This window comes from Stenella coeruleoalba (assembly GCF_951394435.1).
Source record: "Stenella coeruleoalba genome assembly, chromosome: 9".
Taxonomy (NCBI): domain Eukaryota; kingdom Metazoa; phylum Chordata; class Mammalia; order Artiodactyla; family Delphinidae; genus Stenella; species Stenella coeruleoalba.
This window is the reverse complement of record NC_137155.1, coordinates 46,311,089-46,330,614: the sequence shown is the minus strand read 5'-3', so window position 1 is coordinate 46,330,614 and position 19,526 is coordinate 46,311,089. Positions and strand designations below refer to the sequence as shown.

Sequence of the window (19,526 nt, the reverse complement as noted above, 5' to 3'; positions counted from 1 at the left end):
CATTCACGTTTAATTATCGATATGTATGTCCCTATGACCATTTTCTTAATTGTTTTGGGTTTGCTTTTGTAGGTCCTTTTCTTCTCTTGTGTTTCCCACTTAGAGAAGTTCCTTTAGCATTTGTTGTAGAGCTGGTTTGGTGGTGCTGAATTCTCTTAACTTTTGCTTGTCTGTAAAGCTTTTGATTTCTCCATCGACTCTGAATGAGATCCTTGCTGGGTAGAGTAATCTGGGTTGTAGGTTCTTCCCTTTCATCACTGTAAGTATATTATGCCACTCCCTTCTGGCTTGTGGAGTTTCTGCTGAGAAATCAGCTGTTAACCTTATGGGAGTTCCCTTGTATGTTATTTGTTGTTTTTCCCTTGCTGCTTTTAATAATTTTTCTTTGTCTTTAATTTTTGCCAGTTTGATTACCCTGTGTCTCGGCGTGTTTCTCCTTGGGTTTATCCTGTATGGGACTCGCTGCGCTTCCTTGACTTTGGTGGCTGTTGGCTTTGCCATGTTAGGGAAGTTTTCAACTAGCATCTTCAAATATTTTCTCTGGGCCTTTCTCTCTCTCTTCTCCTTCTGGGACCCCTATAATGCAAATCTTGTTGCATTTAATGTTGTCCCAGAGTCTCTTAGGCTGTCTTCATTTCTTTGCATTCTTTTTTCTTTAGTCTGTTCCGCAGCAGTGAATTCCACCATTCTGTCTTCTAGGTCATTTATCCATTCTTCTGCCTCAGTTATTGTGCCATTGATTCCTTCTAGTGTAGTTTTCATTTCAGTTATTGTATTGTTCATCTCTGTTTGTTTGTTCTTTAATTCTTCTAGGTCTTTATTAAACATTTCTTGCATCTTCTCGATCTTTGCCTCCATTCTTTTTCCAAGGTCCTGGATCATCTTCACTATCATTATTCTGAATTCTTTTTCTGGAAGGTTGTCTATCTCCACTTCATTTAGTTGTTTTTCTGGGGTTTTATCTTGTTCCTTCATCTGGTATATAGCCTTCTGCCTTTTCATCTTGTCTATCTTTCTGTGAATGTGGGTTTTGTTCCACCGGCTACAGGATTGTAGTTCTTCTTGCTTCTGCTGTCTGCTCTCTGGAGGATGAGGCTATCTCAGAGGCTTGATGGGAGGGACTGGTGGTGGGTAGAGGGGACTGTTGCTCTGGTGGGCAGAACTCAGTAAAACTTTAATCCACTTGACTGTTGATGGGTGTGGCTGGGTTCCCTCCCTGTTGGTTGTTTGGCCTGAGACAACCCAGCACTGGAACCTACCTTGGCTCTTTGTTGGGGCTAATGACAGACTCTGGGAGGGCTCACGTCAAGGAGTACTTCCTAGAACTTCTGCTGCCAGTGTCCTTGTCCCTGTGGTGAAACAGAGCCACCCCCTGCCTCTGCAGGAGACCCTCCAACACTAGCAGGTAGGTCTGGTTCAGTCTCCCCTGGGGTCACTGATTCTTCCCCTGGGTCCTGATGTGCCCACTACTTTGTGTGTGCCCTCCAAGAGTGGAGTCTCTGTTTCCCCCAGTCCTGTTGAAGTCTTGCAATCAATTCCCACTAGGTTTCAAAGTCTGATTCTCTAGGAATTCCTCCTCCCGTTGCTGGACCCCCAGGTTGGGAAGCCTAACATGGGGCTCAGAACCTTCACTCCAGCGCGTGGACTTCTGTGGTATAAGTGTTCGCCAGTCTGTGAGTCACCCATCCAGCTGTTACGGGATTTGATTTTACTGTGATTGTGCCCTTCCTACCGTCTCACTGTGGCTTCTCCTTTGTCTTTGGATGTCGGGTACCTTTTTTGGTGAGTTCCAGTGTCTTTCTGTCAGTGATTGTCCAGCAGCTAGTTGTGATTCTGGTGTTCTCGCAAGAGGGAGAGCACGTCCTTCTACTCTGCCGTCTTGGTTCCTCCTCCTGTGCACCTATTTTTATTTGAGTAGTGCTGGAATATCTTGCAATTTTCTCTTGCTTAATGATGCCTCACCCTATTGTCATAAAGCTATTCATAAAATAATTTTAATCATCAGGAAAAAACCCAGCACTTTAAAATAATGTAAATGTCTTTTAATGTATTTGTTTGTTGTTTCCCTCTTTTTATTGAGCTATGAGCTTCTTGAGGTCAGTGGTCATAGTTCACATCTATTCTATATTCCCCACAGCTTTCAGTCAGACTAGTAAATGGTTAATATATAACACAGACTGATTATCTTATTGAGCAATTACATATAAATTAAATTAAGCCACTAGCAGTAATGTTGCTGATGAATGATAGGATAAGCTCTGAAGTTTTATATTTACTGCAAATTTATTTTAATCCTCATTCAGGTGCCCCAGTGACTGAAACATAACTGCACCCCAAACACAAATGGACCTGCAAAGACACCTCTGTCCATTCTTAATTGATATTTTTGACAATCGCATTCTCCGCTTCTCACCTCTTTTCTACTCCATTGATTTTTGCCCCTTCTGTCCAATCAGTTGTACAAACATGAACACATGAATGTTTACATATCAACCTACATGTCATCATTGCGAAACATGCAAGAATGTAATAACAGTCTAGAATTTTTTTTCATATTCACCCGAAGTCCATAGTTGAAGGTTCATTCTTAGTATTGTACATTGTATGGGTCTGTACAAGTATAACATACAATCATAATTATAACATCATACAGAGTATTTCACTGCCTTAAAAATCCTCTGTGCTCTGCTTTTTCATCCCTCCCTCCCCGCACGCAACTCCTGGCAACCACTGATCTCTTACTGTCACCATAGTTTTGCCTTTTCCAGAGTGTCCTGTACTGGGAATCATATAATACATAGCCTTTCCAGATTAGCTTCTTTGACTTGGTAAAAACGCATTTAAGGTTCCTCTGAGTCTTTTCATGGCTTGATAGCTCATTTCTTCTCATCACTGAATAACATTGCCTTGATATACTACAGTTTATCACTTCATCAGGACATCTTTGTTGCTTCCAGGTTTGGCCATTATGAATAAAACTGCTGTAAGCATTCGTATACAGATCTTTGTGTGGGCCTTAGTTTTCAGTTCCTTTGGGTAAATACCAATGAGTATCATTGCTGGATTGTATGGTAAGAATATGTTTAGTTTTGTAAGAAACTTCCAAAGTGGCTGTACCATCTTGCGTTCCCACCAGCAGTGAATGAGAACCCCAAGGAGTCCCCCATCCCTCCCCACCAAGAATTAAATCTGCTGCCCTCCAGGACTGTTTGACCAAACTTGCTCTAACAGAAAATGTTTAGGGCAGTGAAACTACTCTGCTACTACAATGGTGGGTACATGTAATACACTGGTCACAACCCAAAGAATGTGCAACACCAAGAGTGAACACTAAGATAAACTATAGACTTTGGGCGATAATGATGCGTCAGTATAGGGTCATCGATTGTAACGAATGTCCTGCTCTGTGGGAAACGTTAATAACGGAGGAGGCTGTGGGGCGGGAGTATACGGGAACTCTCTCCACCTGCCTCTCAATTTTGCCATGAACCTAAAACTGCTCTAATAGCTAAAATTAAAAACACAAATACAAAAAACCATCCTATATGTGGAAAACCAAACACTTCGGGAATGAAGTAAAGGTATATTTTAAAAATTAATTTTTATTAGAATATAGTTGACTTACAGTGTTGTGTTAGTTTCAGGTGTACAGCAAAGTGAATCAGTTATACATATACATACATCCAGTCTTTTTTAGATTCTTTTCCCATATAGGTCATTACAGAGTATTGAGTGGAGTTCCCTGTGCTATACAGTAGGTCCTTATTAGTTATCCATTTTATATATAGTAGTGTGTTTGTGTCAGTCCCAACCTCCCAATTTATCCCTACTCTCTTCCTTTCACCCTTGGTAACCATAAGTTTGTTTTCTACATCTGTGACTATTTCTGTTTTGTAAATAGGTTCGTATGTACCACTTTTTTAGATTCCACATATAAGTGATATCATGTGATATTTGTCTTTCTCTGTCTGACTTACTTCACTCAGTTTGACAGTCTCTAGGTCCATCCATGTTGCTGAAATGGCATTATTTCATTCTTTTTTATGGCTGAGTAATATTGCATTGTTTATATGTACCACATCTTCTCTATCCATTCCTCCGTCGATGGACATTTAGGTTGCTTCCATATCCTGGCTACTGTAAATAGTGCTGCAGTGAACATTGGGGTGCATGTATCTTTTTGAATTATGATTTTCTCTGGATATATGGCCAGTAGTGGGATTGCTGGATCATATGGTAGCTCTATTTTTAGTTTTTTGAGGAACCTCCATACCGTTCTCCATAGTGGCTGTATCAATTTACATTCCCACCAACAGTGTAGGAGGGTTCCCTTTTCTCCACACCCTCTCCAGCATTTATTGTTTGTAGACTTTTTGATGATGGCCATTCTGACCGGTGTGAGGTGATACCTCATTGTAGTTTTGATTTTCATTTTTCTAATAATTAGTGATGTTGAGCATCATGTCATGTGCCTCTTGGCCATCTGTATGTCTTCTTTAGAGAAATGTCTATTTAGATCTTCCACCCATTTTTTGATTGTGTTGTTTGTTTTTTTGATATTGAGCTGCATGAGCTGTTTGAATATTTTGGAGGTTAATCCCTTGTTGGTCATTCTTTCTCCAGCGATAGAAAGCAGCAGCGTGAGTAAAGGCTTGAAGGGCAGAAGGGTTCCAGTGTGCAGCGGGGATTGTGAACCCAGCCGACTGGCTGGAGCAGAGGGTTTTGATTAGGGGACGAGGGGGAAAGCACATTTGGAACGCGTGGTCCTGCCGTTTCAGCACTGATCTGCCCCAGTGGGATCAGATGGTGGTATTCATAGCCCCGGACTGTCTTGTTAGAGCCCTGGCTCTGGGATCTGTGGCATGGAGGTACTTTCTTGATGTAGCTATTTGTACTGAGCCTCTCACTAGCTCAGCAGGAGGTAAAAATTACTTGACAGTCTCTCCTGGCTCTCACCCATCCAAAGCGTGAGGGAGAGTAGGGGTGTCAGAGTGGGTGGGCATTGGGGAGAGTCCTTAAAAGCTGAAGCGTTCAGTGAGGGAGAGTGAAGGGCATTGAGAGGCTTACCCACATTCTGGGGCACCCGTGCCAGGCAAGCAGCCCCACCCCACCATGGGGTCCCTGTGCCCTCCACCCCACCCCCATAGTTGACCTTTAATCCAAAGTGTTTGGTTCCATATGGAAATCTCTCTCTCCTCTCTCTCTCTCTTTCAGTTTCTCTCTATCTCATTTTTTGCACACACACACAATTATTATCAAAAAACACTTTGGAATTTAAACTCTCAGCTAGGGATCCTTTTCCTAAACAAAAAGCTACAATTTAATACATTTCTATCGGTTCCCTATTACATAGCAAACGGGAACCACTCGCCGTATGCAGTACAATCATTTAAGCTCATTTGACTTCTAAAGGCGAGGGCGATAACATTTTGGATTTCATTTTTGTTTGTCCTATAAGAGTATTGAGTTTTGGCCAAAACCCCAGGCCCTGGGTGAATGTGCTTCAGACCTCACTTTTTGTCAGGAGGCCAAGTGGACTTGGGAGAGAGGGTGGAGCTGTCTGTTCAGACATGATTTTTAGTTTTACCCTTTGCCTCTGGAGCCAGGGCCCTGGCCCGCATCCAGCGCACGAAGAGAAGATTATGGTATTTTCTAGGTAATTTTAAGGAGCACAAACCCAAAGTAAAGTCAGGTGGTTTCACGTCTGCACTGAATTTTTCATGTGAAGGATTTGTCCTGATTCGGGTTTTCAGCAGAGCTGTATTTTAAATGATGAAGGGAACTGTATTCTTCTGGAGACAGGCATGTTTTGGTTGTTTGCTAATGACCTCTGGTTTTGCTTATGGAGAGTTTTGTTAACAAATGGAAATGTAGCAAAATAAAACACTCTCTTTCGTACTTTCTTTTTTTGCTTCCTTTTCCTTCTTTCTTAAACAATGGGAATGCTTGCAATAAGCTGTCAAAACCAGGCTATAGATATTAGTTATTGTAGCATCATTAATACTGTGTAAAAATAAATTAGTCACTTTGGCAATCAAACACATTCTTGTGATCTCCTGTCGGTGCTTTTAAACAGAGCCTTCCCCTGCTGTTTGATAGATCCTATTGTTAAGAGAAGAGGCTGTAGAGATGTATTCAAAAATTCTTTGAAATTTCTCCAGCCTCAGGAACCCATTCAGCAGGAATTAGCCTTTAAGGAGGCTGATAAGGAGAGCTCGGCAGGGGCCTGCCTGCTCTGGAGGTGAAAGGTTAACCCCAGGCCCTGGGTAAGAGGGCTCCGCTTTTGGACCCATGTCGTGCTCAGCTACCCTGCCTGCTTGCCTCGCCTTTTCCTGCCCTCTCACCCCATCCGCACCTCACCCTCCAGCTACCTTTTCTAAAAGAAAGGGACTTCGAGACGGAGCCTGCAGAGGGTGACAAAATTAAACCAAAATAAACTCTCATCTCAAGCACAGCAGACTTTGTTTCGGGGGCGGGGTGGGGGGGGGGAACAGCTCTCTATCCAGGCAAAAGTGACGGGCTGAATCAGGCAGAATTGTCATTTCTGGTTCACGTTCAGTTGGGTCCCTGCAGTGGTTGGGCGTGTTGGTATCGAGGCAGCATCGAGTTTTCCACTCTGTGCCCTCCTCAGTTGTCCCAACAACATTGCAGAACTGGAGGCGCGAAGTAAAGCGAAGTTGAAAATTAAAAAGAGGCTCTGCTGCCTCCAGAGAGGCTTTATATTCACCACAGGCCCTTTCCAGTGGAAGACACAGTAAAGCACAAAAGACTGCAAAAGAAACAGCATTCTGCCTTGTGCTCTTGGGGGCAATTCCATAAATGCAGAATCGTAGGGTAAATGTGCCCATGTGGGTGTGCCTTAGAAGCCAAGGAGAAAAAGAGAGCCTTCCTTCTCTTTTCCTTTGAGAGCTATATTAGTTTGCTAGGGCTGCCATCACAAAGTATCATAGATGGGGTGGTTTCAACAGCAGAAATTTATTTCCTCACCGTTTTGGAGACTAGAAGTCCAAGATCAAGGTATCGACAGGGTTGATTTCTTCTGAGGCCTCGCTCCTTGGCTTGCAGATGGCCGTGTTCTCCCTATGTCTTCCCTCTGTGCATATTTGTGTCTGAATCTCCTCTTCTTAAAAGGACACCAGTCATATTGGATTAGAGTCCACCCATATGACCTCATTTAACCTGAATAACCTCTTTAAGGAGGCTATATCAAAATAGTCACATTCTGAGGTACTTGGGGTTAGAACTTCAACGTATGACTTTTGGGGCCAACACAATTCAGCCTGTAACAAAAACTAAGGTTATTTCATTATCACAGTTGACCCTTGGTTATGGACAGAGAAGTTAACAGTAATGAGCTTTTCTTGAGGTTCTTTCACACACACCCCACCCCTAGTGCCTGAAGGGCTCCAGTCCCTCCAAGGCTGGCTCCCAGGGGCAGTAAAGCCCTGAAGGACCCGTGGATGTTGAGGGAAAGTTGCAGGAACAGTTGATGCATTATGGTTAATGTGAGAAGTAACTGTGTTTGTTTGTTTGTTTTGGGGTTTTGTGGGGTTTTTTTTGCTTCCTGCAGGACTTTAATACATTTAATTTCCAGTTGCTGGCATTTGTGAATGTGATTTTTGCACGAAAATCATGGACTTATATTAATAGATTCATCTTTAAATGCCTGGATTTATAGCATAGAAGCTTCTTCCACAGTTCAGAAGTAACATAAGTAGTTATCTCTGCAGTTTTTTAAAATTAATTTTTATTGGAGTATAGTTGATTTATAATGTTGTGTTAGTTTTTGCTGTACAGCGAAGTGAATCAGTTATACATATATCCACTCTTTTTTAGATTCTTTTCCCATATGGTCCTTACAGAGTATTGAGTAGAGTTCCCTGTGCTATACAGTAGGTCATTATTAGTTATCTATTTTATATATAGTAGTGTGTATATGTCAATCCCAATCTCCCAATTTATCCCTAGCCCCCCGCCTTTTCCCCCTTGGTAACCATAAGTTTGTTTGCTACATCTGTGACTCTATTTCTGTTTTGTAAATAAGTTCATTTGTACCCCTTTTTTAGATTCCACATATAAGTGATATCATATGATATTTGTCTTTCTCTGTCTGACTGACTTCACTCAGTATGACAATCTCTGGGTCCATCCATGTTGCTAAAATGGCATTATTTCGGTTTTTTTATGGCTGAGTAATATTCCATTGTATATATGTACCACATCTTCTTTATCCATTCTTCTGTCAGTGGACATTTAGGTTGCTTCCATGTCTTGGCTACTGTAAATAGTGCTGCAATGAACATTGGGGTGCATGTATCCTTTCAAATTATGGTTTTCTCTGGATATATGCCCAGGAGTGGGATTGCTGGATCATATGGTAGCTCTATAGAGAAATAAGTTTGTTGATGCTGAATCCAAAGACCTGTTTCATCATTATCACCGTGTTCAGAATACGTTTATTAACTGGTGCAGCGTATCTAGTCACTGTGTGGTGCTGATTTGGATTCAGGCTTTCTATGGTCAGTACAGCATTCTCTTGTTTTCAGGCATCACTCTTCTTCTCCAGACAAATAAACATGTAAGGATATTCCATGAAAAAGCATGTTAATCTCCTTCTAAGATCAATATCTCTCTCTTGCTCTTCCTCTTTTCCTCTCTCTCTCACACACACACAGACACACACACCAATTGAAATGTATGTATGCGTTAAAAAGAATCTCAGGTACATACTAATATTTTACGTCCCAGGATAAGTTTTGTTTGTTTGTTTTTTGCGGTAAGTGGGCCTCTCACTGTTGTGGCCTCTCCCGTTGCGGAGCACAGGCTCCGGACGCGCAGGCTCAACGGCCATGGCTCACGGGCCCAGCCGCTCCGCAGCATGTGGGATCTTCCCGGACCGGGGCACGAACCCGTGTCCCCTGCATCGGCAGGCGGACTCTCAACCACTGCGCCACCAGGGAAGCCCATGTTTATTTTTAATGAGGTAACATTCATCAGACATTCAATTCCCAATACCCTGTTCCTATAATACACAGGAAGGCCTGACTAGATTTCCTACTGTCCAAGCCTAATTTTTTATTGCTCTTTTTCATATCACCTGTTCAAAAAAAGACTGTTCAAAAACAGTCTCCTATGTCTGGTTCGTTGCCAGTGGTTTACAAACATGCTGAAACCTTTGCCATGAGTGGGTAGTCTTCATCAGAGTTTACATTTAAGGTAGCAGAGTGGGGGGAAAGGTTTAAACTGAAGTAGCATGCTAGAATAAGAGCCGAAGGAGGATGCTGAATCAAAACCCCATCAGGCAAAGTGGAGGTTCAGCCCTGGGGAGACTAAAAAAGAATCATAAGCCCAAAGGATCAGGGGGAAGTTCAAGGCTCTGCTCAGAGGTGTCAGGCAGAGATGGGACTGCACCCAGATGCTGCCTGCTTCAGCATCCACTTTCAGTGCATCTTGTCTACCTCAAGATGCAGTGTTTGCCAGGCTCAATGCCACGTGTGAGATATAAAGCCACAGAAGAGATTGTCCAAAATGTCAAGGATGTTACATCAAAATGGCAAGTGGGTGGTCTTAAAGAAGACAGATCTAGATTCAAACACCAGTAATATTAGGATCCTCTTAGAGGTTTGTAGTTTGTGATTGGATGGGTTGGCTTAAAGTATCACAGGCGTGTCCGAAAATTTTTCTTTTTTAAAAAAATTAATTAATTTTTGGCTGCATTGGATTTTCATTGCTGCGTACGGGCTTTCTCTAGTTGCAGCAAGCGGTGGCTACTCTTCATTGCGGTGCGCGGGCTTCTCACTGCGGAGGATTCTCTTCTTGCAGAGCACGGGCTCTAGGTGCGTGGGCTTCAGTAGTTGTGGCTCACGGGCTCAGCAGTGGTGGCTCACAGGCTCTAGAGCGCAGGCTCAGCAGTTGTGGTGCACAGGCTTAGTTGCTCCACGGCATGTGGGATCTTCCCGGACCAGGGCTCGAACTCGTGTCCCCTGCATTGGCAGGTGGATTCTTAACCACTGCGCCACCAGGGAAGTCCCGGCATGTCCAAAAATTTGGATTAGCTTGCCAAGCCCCTTGAAGAGCCAACATGCATCCAGACCAACCACTGCCATATTTCCCAGCCACTCCTCAACCTACCGTCTTAGCCTTTTGACACTTCTCTCTCCAAGACCATTGGTAAACCCCTAATTTCAAGTGTGCTGGCTTCTTTTTAGTACTCATCTTGTATCATACTGTCTGCTACTCATTCTTGCAGCACACTCTCCTCTCCCTCAGCACCTCTCATCAATGATTGTTTGGCACAGGCTTCAAGCTTGCCCCTGTTTCAATTCCAGACCTACACTTCGGCTGCCGGCTTAAGTGTCATCTCCAGAGACTCAAATGTACCATGTTTAAAATACAAATCAGATCTTCCTCCCCTACTCTGCTGCTGCTTCTATTTTCTATCATTGAAAACGCTTGCATGAATGTTAGACATCTCTGAACCTGTTTAGCACGTAGCACAATGTTCTGCACGTTTATCAGTACCTATTTAATAAATGAGTAGCTTATTGCATTAAAAAGTCTTAACTCTATACTCAAGACTATTCATAACATGTCCTTACCTCCGACTCTATCCAAACCAAAACTATTGCCTATTATTCCTTAGGACAAATCCTCAGAGTCCACTGGGCTGTCCCCACTTCTCACCTTCCACCTGGGAATTCCATGCTGATGTCCACAGCCAGGTCTTTGTATGCTTTGCTTCTCCCCAACCCCTCCCCACCGACTGGCTTCCTTACCATCTGTCAAAGTCTATGCATCTTTCAAGGCCGGTCCCATCACCTGTCCTAGATAATACCTTCCTTGACCACATCAGACTAAGGTAACCACCAACATGCCATCCCTCCAGTCTCCGAATTCCTCTGGCACCTGACATCTGTACCACAGAATTTAGCACCTGGCTACCTACTTGTTCGCTTTCTTTGGTATAAACAAACCAGAAAGCCAGTCTCTCTTCCAGGGATTCACAGACATGGTAAATTCCTCCTTGAGTTTTTCCCAAGAATGTGTCTTTGAGGAGGAATTTATATTCTTTCTTTCTTTCTTCATATGGGGAAATCTACGTACCTCCTTGTGACACGGTGTGTTTTCCCCTATGTCTTAGTTATCAGGAAATTTAGAGCTGATTCATTACCAGATTGTAATCGTCAGGATCCTAGTATTAGCTGTCTATTCTATCTGCCTCTGTTGTGTGTTTATTCTTAATTTTGCAGTATATTTAACTTGTAAGACAACATAAGTCCTTTTGGAACAAAACGAGAAAATAGGCTCCCAAGTGAACAATTTCTTCTTATTATTTCATAATTTTCATTTTCCTACCTGGATTTCAAGTCCTTATGAACAGTCAGATCTTGTATTTCTATTGATTTCCCCAAGTAGGAAGCATATGGTAGGTCCTCAATAAATCATTGTTGATGAATCAATACTTTTAGATATCCTAAGTGAAATAATGTACTTGGTTAAGGTAGGTTAGATTATTTTAAGCTGTGTTGGAAACACTTCCTAAAAATTACATAATTCTAACAAAGGGCCCTGAGTATATCTATTTCTGCTAGCATTTTGTTAAATGTTTAAAATATCAGAAGAAGGAAAACACAATAAAAATCAAAAGTTAAAGATTTGGCTATTACAGTATCTAAGCATAACACTTAACACAAGCAAGAAGATTAATGAAATCAATAGTTTACTGCCATTAACACTGACCGATGACAGAGTGCATTTTTTCCCACAAGCCCAAAGCCCTGCTAGCTGCCTCTGTGGTAAACAAGACATTCAGGTGGTGTCTGACTTATTTTTTCTTCCCTTATCCTCATTTTCACTCCCCCTTCCTAATATAAGGTAGCAAACATTAAAATCGACGTTCAATAAACTACCTGTGCCAGTCACCAGATTCTTTTCTTCCCTTTTTTTTTTTTTTTTTTTTTTTTGGCGGGGGCTGGTGGGGAAGAAGGGGGTTCCTGTTTTAAGCTCACCCAGGGAGAATACTTTAACTTTGAAAGAAACCACAAGAATGTAATCATCAAGTCACAGCCAGACTTAGCCTGTGTTCATGCTTCCTGTCCTTTTACCCCTGCCCCAACCTGAGCCGCCCCCCGCTACCCCGCCAAACATTCACCCACCAACACGTAACTATAGCTGCTAAATATTTATACAGCCATGTGTGAATAATCCATATAAGTGCAAACACTTTTGAGACTTAAAATTCACCCAGCTGACTGGGCTTTATTGTTGTGCGAGAAGGGCTTGCTGAATCCTTTCTTTTGCTCTTTTAACCAGAGCGGAAATGTTTGCCTTTTCATTTCACGGCTATGCTGCGTGAGTTGCCCTCCCCAGCCTTCTCCTTCTAAGCACTAATGTTTGAAGAGAGAATGAGAATAACAAATAACAGATACAACTATCTACACAGTTATGAGATTCAAAGATACCTCCACCCCCGCCTCCTGATCTAACCCGCATGTCATGTCTGATGTTGGAAGGTAAATGAAAACTCATCTCTGTTCCCCAAAGGAGCTGTGTTTGCATCAGACCAACGTAGCTCCGTCTTGGGCAGCCTCATATGACCTCTTAGCCTTGCAAATCGTCCAGGGTTCATAATTAATACTAGGTTATTTTCCCATGCCCATCTTTAGTATCCTGAATCACCTCACCTCATGCTTAGCTGGTGTTTCCATTTTGAATAGAAGTTAATTTCAGTTTGGTTTAGGCAAAATAAAATAAGGTAAGCAAATCTGTTGCAAAGCAGGAAGCATATCAAATGTATTCCACGTCTGAACTGAATGTTTTGAACTTCTGCTTATGTGGGATTCTCTGTGCCAGTTCTCTCCACCGTTAAAATAAACACAACTGTCAGCTATCCTACTCCTGAATATAATATAAAAGATACATTGCATTTAACACCAGGAGACTCGGGTGCAGACCCACAAAAAACTTGCCTTGACCCTTTGAAAATGTGCCCTTCACATGTAGGTAGGACACATATATAACAATTGAATGTATACGATATACATTCGATTGTTGAGCAAGTAGAATGAAGTATTTAATTACTTAGACAATTTTACCATTAGGTTTTTTTTTTTTTTTTTTGCTATACGCGGGCCTCTCACTGTCGTGGCCTCTCCCGTTGCGGAGCACAGGCTCCGGACGCGCAGGCTCAGCGGCCATGGCTCACGGGCCCAGCCGCTCCGCGGCATGTGGGATCTTCCCGGACCGGGGCACGAACCCGTGTCCCCTGCATCAGCAGGCGGACTCTCAACAACTGCGCCACCAGGGAAGCCCACCATTAGATTTTAAACCTGGGTATTTTGGTATGTGACTTCTCGAAAAGAAATGAAATTTGTACAGCAGGTTCTTATTAGTTATCCATTTTATACATATTAGTGTATATAAAATTCAAAAAAGACATGAAATTTGTCTAAATGTTATATTTACTAAATGTAGTGCGACCACTAATGTCAGATTAGCTCTGAGAACTGGCACGTGTTTACCTGGGGAATTTAGACATAAGTTATGAAGGGAGAATCAAGGTGTAATCCATGGATCTAGGTTTATAACTTTATCTTTTTAAATTTTTAAGAATTATATGTTTGTAAATTTATATATATATGTATGTATATAATTTATAAATATATATTAAATATAAATTTGTTTACAATGGGGAGAGAGTTTATAAGCCAGATGCTAGAGTGGATAGAGGTGGACAGTTTAAGGACCAGAGTGGAAATATTCTGCCACTTAATCTACCCACTAATAAAATGCAGTTGTGCAGTTTAACCCGCAATAGGAACAAATAAATAAAGCTGCTTAAGCCTGCAAATATGTCTATACTGGCTCCGCCTTCTAACTTTTCAAGGCACGGCTACAACCACACTTCTAGCTGCTTCTAGGTCCAGCCCTAGGTCATCCCTCTGCACCGGCTAATCCTTCACACCAGTCTCCATCCCGTCCCGCCTGCCTCCTAATACAGGCTCTCATCCACCTGAACGTTATCTTCATATCGAATGTTTCTTTCTCTAACGTCATGTTGCATATGAAACCACTTGGCCGTGGTAGCAGTAGAATTGGGGCAGCAGTAACCAAAGAGGGGCTCTTCTGAACTTGCTTGCTTCCTTCTATAGCCACAGAGTCTGTCAGAGACAGACAGTCAGTCCAGAGGATGGCCACCCACATGGTACCAATGAGCCAACTGTCGAGTGACCGTCTCTGCCCTGCCTCCACTCAAATAAGCCCGGAGGCAGAACTTACCAAAAGAGCCCTAGCAGCTGAGGTGAATGCAAACAGCTCAATTCAGAAGAGCACCCCTGCTTGCTGAGTGTCTTCACAAGGATTCTGTACAGATTTGTTTCACTAAAATGCCTGTTTTAAAGGAGAACCTTTAGGTGGAGCTGATATGCATAAAACTCGTGCCAGTGTGGGGAAATAACTCCTTTTATGAATGAGGGAGGCAAAGCTGGTAGCTTTTTCCGTGGCTTGAAACACTCAAACGCTAGTCAGAACCTGTGAATATGTATCCATTCTTTTATATGGATTTATCCCCTTTATTGCTGGCGCCTCCTGGATTAGAAGGATTCTTCCATGCAAATAAGCCGTAGAGGAAGGTAGTGCAGCAAACAACACCTTTTATGTGGCTTCAGTACTTACTTAGCAAAACTTCTACATTTATAGAGAGGCAAATGCTAAATTCCTGGATTTCTATAACCTTCTTTGTAATTCTTTTAACTAATTCAAGTTAAAGTCCTTAAATGTATTTTTGGTTAATGTACACAAACAACAAACAGACCCACTGTACATCTTCTGTTAAGAATAGCTCATCCAAAGTGTTTATGCCTGATTCTGAATTTCTGACCATGGTAGAAGCAGGTAAAGATAGGATTTGGGTATCATGAGTATTGTTACAATATTAGCCACAGAAATTAAGATAAATACAGGATACTTTGTGCTTTAGAAAGACACTACATTAAGTTGCAAATAATGTTTTCCAGCCATAGTACCAAATTCGCAGCACTTCTTTTGGGCCAAGAAAGTTGGTGGTTTGGTTTGGTTTGGTTTGTGAGTTTGGGTTGGTTTGTTTGTTTAAGCACTTTCTTTTTATGGTAGAAGCATCCATTTTTGTGTGAGCTTGAAGTCTGGGGGTCCTTTGGTGGTTTTTTAAAAAGTGATATTGTGGTCTCACATTTTAATGTTTCCTGGAAGAACTAGCTGGCTATTTAATTACTTCACAGGAACCCACATGACAATTTTTGAAGGACATTTTCTTATTACTCATTGTTTAGTATTTTGGTCATCATTTTTCCCCCAACAAGATAGAGTTTTCAAGGTAAGATTCCATTTGTTTTCCTTTTATTTCAGAATAAATACATAGAAATTCTACTGTTAGTTGTCCACCCCGACCTGACCTACCCATGAAATACCCCCTTCCCCACTCCCCCGTCACCAAAAGAAAGGTCCATGGTTTGGGCAGGCATTTCTAAGTTGGCTTTGAGAGCTAATCATTTACAGGCAAATGCAACCTCAAGAACCACAGTGTTTGGAGGTGTTAGGAGGCATTTTAACACAAATCTTCCTATTCACCAACCTGCAAAAAAAACTAAAGCCCATTAGGATGCCTTGAGCTGCCTGATAGGAGGGAAAAAAAATCATATAGAGGAAAATAAAACAAACACTATATTCCCTGGATGTGACTTTGGTACATTTCTAACGTCAGAAACAGAAATTCACCTCTCATGAAATCATTTTACAGTTAACTGATTGGAAAAATACGCAGCTCTAGTCATTGTCAGAAGTATACTTATAAAATCAAAGCTCAATCCAGAGATCGTCTTTATGGTAAAACGTTGATGGATGTTGTAACAGTTCATTTTTGAACAGAGTTCACTACCTGCCTCTCTTTTGTAAATTTAATAGTCTTTACCCCTTCTCTGGTCAAATAGGAGGTCTTCTTTTATTATTTCAGTTTTTCTCACTGAAAACTACCCTCATACATCTTTGTGTATTTTGGTGAAATACAAAGTAAAAAAGAATCACTATGATATGAATTCCACAGAACATCAAGGAAGATGGCTTTAATTATAATACTTAGTTTTGAATAACTCTTTGTTAAACTTTCACATGCTTTATTCCACTCAGCCCTTACCACAGAACAGAGTCATAGAATCACAAAGCCAGTGGGAACCCTTGAGGTCAATTGCTCTAGCTTTCCGTCTTACAGATGAAAAATAAACTTCAGATCCAAGAATGTTAAATTCAATTTCCCAACGTCTGTAGTTTTTCCACTTTCTCCTGCTTCCTTTTCTATTCCATACTCCTTGTGTTATCCCCATCTATCAGATGAGTCCCTCACCCAAAGTTGTATAGACATTCAGTGAACTTGAACCCGGATCTTTGCCTCTTAGCATCATTTTATTCTGCTCTCTAATGCATGGCCTGCTTTAATCTCTGCTGGCTAAAGGCCTATTTCCATCCTGTTTCCTAGTTTTCAGGAAAGAAAGACTTCTGTTAGTGTCACAGGGTGCTGAGGGTGCCTGGAATTGTATGGGTAACATCTTCAGGATTATTAATAACCGATTCAGGAAATGAAACATTGTGCATGTGATAGTTTTGAACTCTTTCTACAAGTTACAGTGTGCTTAGTAAGTACTGGTTGAATTGATGGGGACAGCGAAGTGGAGAGGTAACAGATCTTTTGCTCTTTCTGTAAAGACCGAAGACCTTCACTGTGTTTCATAGAGGACCACACGGTTCCGGCATATAGAGGATGTGCTTAACAGCTAGAAAAACCCGAGAACCAAATCCAACACCACCACTTACAACCTTCGTGGCCTTGGGAAAGTTACTAACTTTCCTGAACTATAATTTTCTCTTCTGTAAATACCGTCTACCTTACAGAGATTTTATGCGGATTAAATTAGACAATGTGTGTATAGAGTCAGGCACACGCAAGCACCCAATAATGTACCCTTTCCTGCCCTTCAAGTCTGTCTGGGAGGTGACTGGTAGCCTGCTTCTCCGCTCTGTCTGAGAATCAGGGCATTAAAATCACACTGGTCGGTGTCTGGATATTTTAACATTTTGGCACAGTTCTGGAAACCCGTCTAAAACACAGGGCGTCGCAGCTTTATTTCATTGGCATGTGTCACACATGCCGTAGTCTGCGTCACAAGGCAGTTTTCCTTTTTGTTCTCTAACGGGTCTCTGATACCAAACAGGGCATCAGAAAAGAGAACACGCAGGTGAAGGGGTTTGTGTCTAGTGAAATTTGATTGTCTTAAAAAACGCTTTCTACGGTAACACATAGTGGAATGATATTTAATTTACTAAATGACCTTGAGTATTTTGCAGGGTTAATATTTAAAATCACCAAGCTTCTGTATCTTTAATATATATAAATGATATTATAGGATCCTCCTCAAAAACCATTGGTCACATTTGCCCCTACACGCTCCACCTTTTCAAAACTTGTAGTGTTCTAAAATCGGTGATAATGCAATAGCAAGCTATAACAACTTTGTAGATACAAACATATGTTTCAAAATTCAAAAACAGAATCTTTAGACCCTAATGCTTTTGATATATTTTGTTAATATTTCATGATATATATGTAAATTATGAAATGTTTTATATTAAATGTTTGAGACAAATTTTCAATGAGGTTTTCGGCTTACCCTCTGAGTCCCAACTAAGATAGAATGGAAAACTCCTCTATTGAAAAAACTGCACTTCATATTCAGAATAGCACTGCTTACTATTGTAAGAGTGGCATTAGCCTATGCCTATAGCATGTGCCGTTCTAAACGTGGGAACTGTTGCTTCATAGATGTCGGTCCCCTTGGTACCCTAAAAATGCCTTCAATCTCTACCAAGACTTCTTCATCCTGTGAATTTATCAAGGTTAGAGCAAAGCCTTTGAAAATATAAATCCTTCTCTCTGCCCCAAACATGCACAATCTGTAGCTTAGCATTAACTTGCACAGTGACTTCAGTCTTGGAGGTGGGAGGTGATAAGGGGGCTGAAGAAAACCTAGGGAATAATAGCATTTCAATACAATACTGTTAAACACGAGAAAATTGGTTTTTGGTAAGATGAACAAGGCAGTTATTTCCAGATGTTTAAAAAGTAAAATCTCCAGGATATACTGGAGTTTTGACCAAGTTTCTTCAAAAGGAAGACACCAAAAGAAAAAAGGAAAGAAATAACACTAGAGATTAGCAGCGTAATTTGAGAGAATTAACATATTGAATAATATCAACTCCTTAGAAGATGACTGTTTAAAGCTAGATGGTTTTCTAATTGATCAAAGCAAGGACTGAAGATGAGTTATGTGTATTGAATGTATGCGTGCATCTATGTCTAGACCTCTGTGTACTCAGTTATACTATCAGCTGGGTTACTAAGAGAAGATACTGAGAACTGACTTTTTAAAGCATGTGTAAGTCTTTTCTACTCTTTGATTTTAAGAAAAATGCGTTACTCATATTCTCGAACAAATAGTGACTAGCTAGCTACAAAATCAAGAATTTGGGGCAGGAATAATCTTCTATGAAGACTTAGGATTTAATATTCACAAGTAGTCAGTGAAGGAGCAGCTACTCCACCCTGCCTTTTTTTATATTAATAAGGAAAAAAGATGATATAATCCTATTAATTTAAGGTCATTGGGTATTCAGATTTGCTGAAGGAAGGTAGTTTGAATCACCTCATCGAAGCAGTGAGAGGAAGGAAAAAAGCTACATAAATAGCAAATAGGCAGATAATCTTAGCTCCAAATTACAGTACACATATGGGATATCATGAACTTTTTGGCATAAAAGAGGTATAGGGTATTAAAATACAAAACTATAAGGCTAAATGTCCATTTAATTCTTTTTGAGATCTCAATGTCACAAGTTTGTTTTAGGTACTTCTTAAACTAAAAATAAGACCACACACACCACCCGCCCCACACATACAATGTCCCATCTAAAATCTTCCGTTGCTTTAATAGTCTTACAGTTGTGTTCACGTCTCAGCAACGCCAAAGCAAGATAATTCCTGGAAAGAGAAATCACGTATAGTCACTACCTTAACAAATTTTTGCATTAGGTTTAGGCTGTAGGAGTTTATTGTCTTCCCGTGATTTTTCTCACCTTGATTTCAGCACATGCATTTTGTGCATTTTATTTTCACTCACAGTACATTTGGGGAGTTTGCTCGAATATTTGGAGCTGATTCCCCACAGATACATTCTTTGAACATTTTCTGCAGAAAGTATTTGATTGTTCATATTGTATGTTACCGTTTTTTGATCTTATTACTCTGGCCTGTACAGGCATTCAGCTGAACCCATGAAAGGAGTACAGACAGCTGACTGGATGAGGAAGACATTGGGGGAAAAAACTCCCATTGTTTAGATTTCTGTCAGAGGATATAAGAATGCTTAATTTCTTTTATCTCTAGGGCTTTCATTATCATTTAAATTTCATTTTACATTAATTGATCAGGGATTAGTAAAGCCATT

General features: G+C 41.1%; 1 protein-coding gene across 4 annotated transcripts in view; it reads left to right on the top strand.

Annotated features, from left to right (window-relative positions):
* The window catches only part of DYNC1I1 (dynein cytoplasmic 1 intermediate chain 1), a 340,153-nt gene that overhangs the window by 291,995 nt on the left and 28,632 nt on the right, over positions 1-19,526 (top strand). The window lies entirely within an intron of this gene.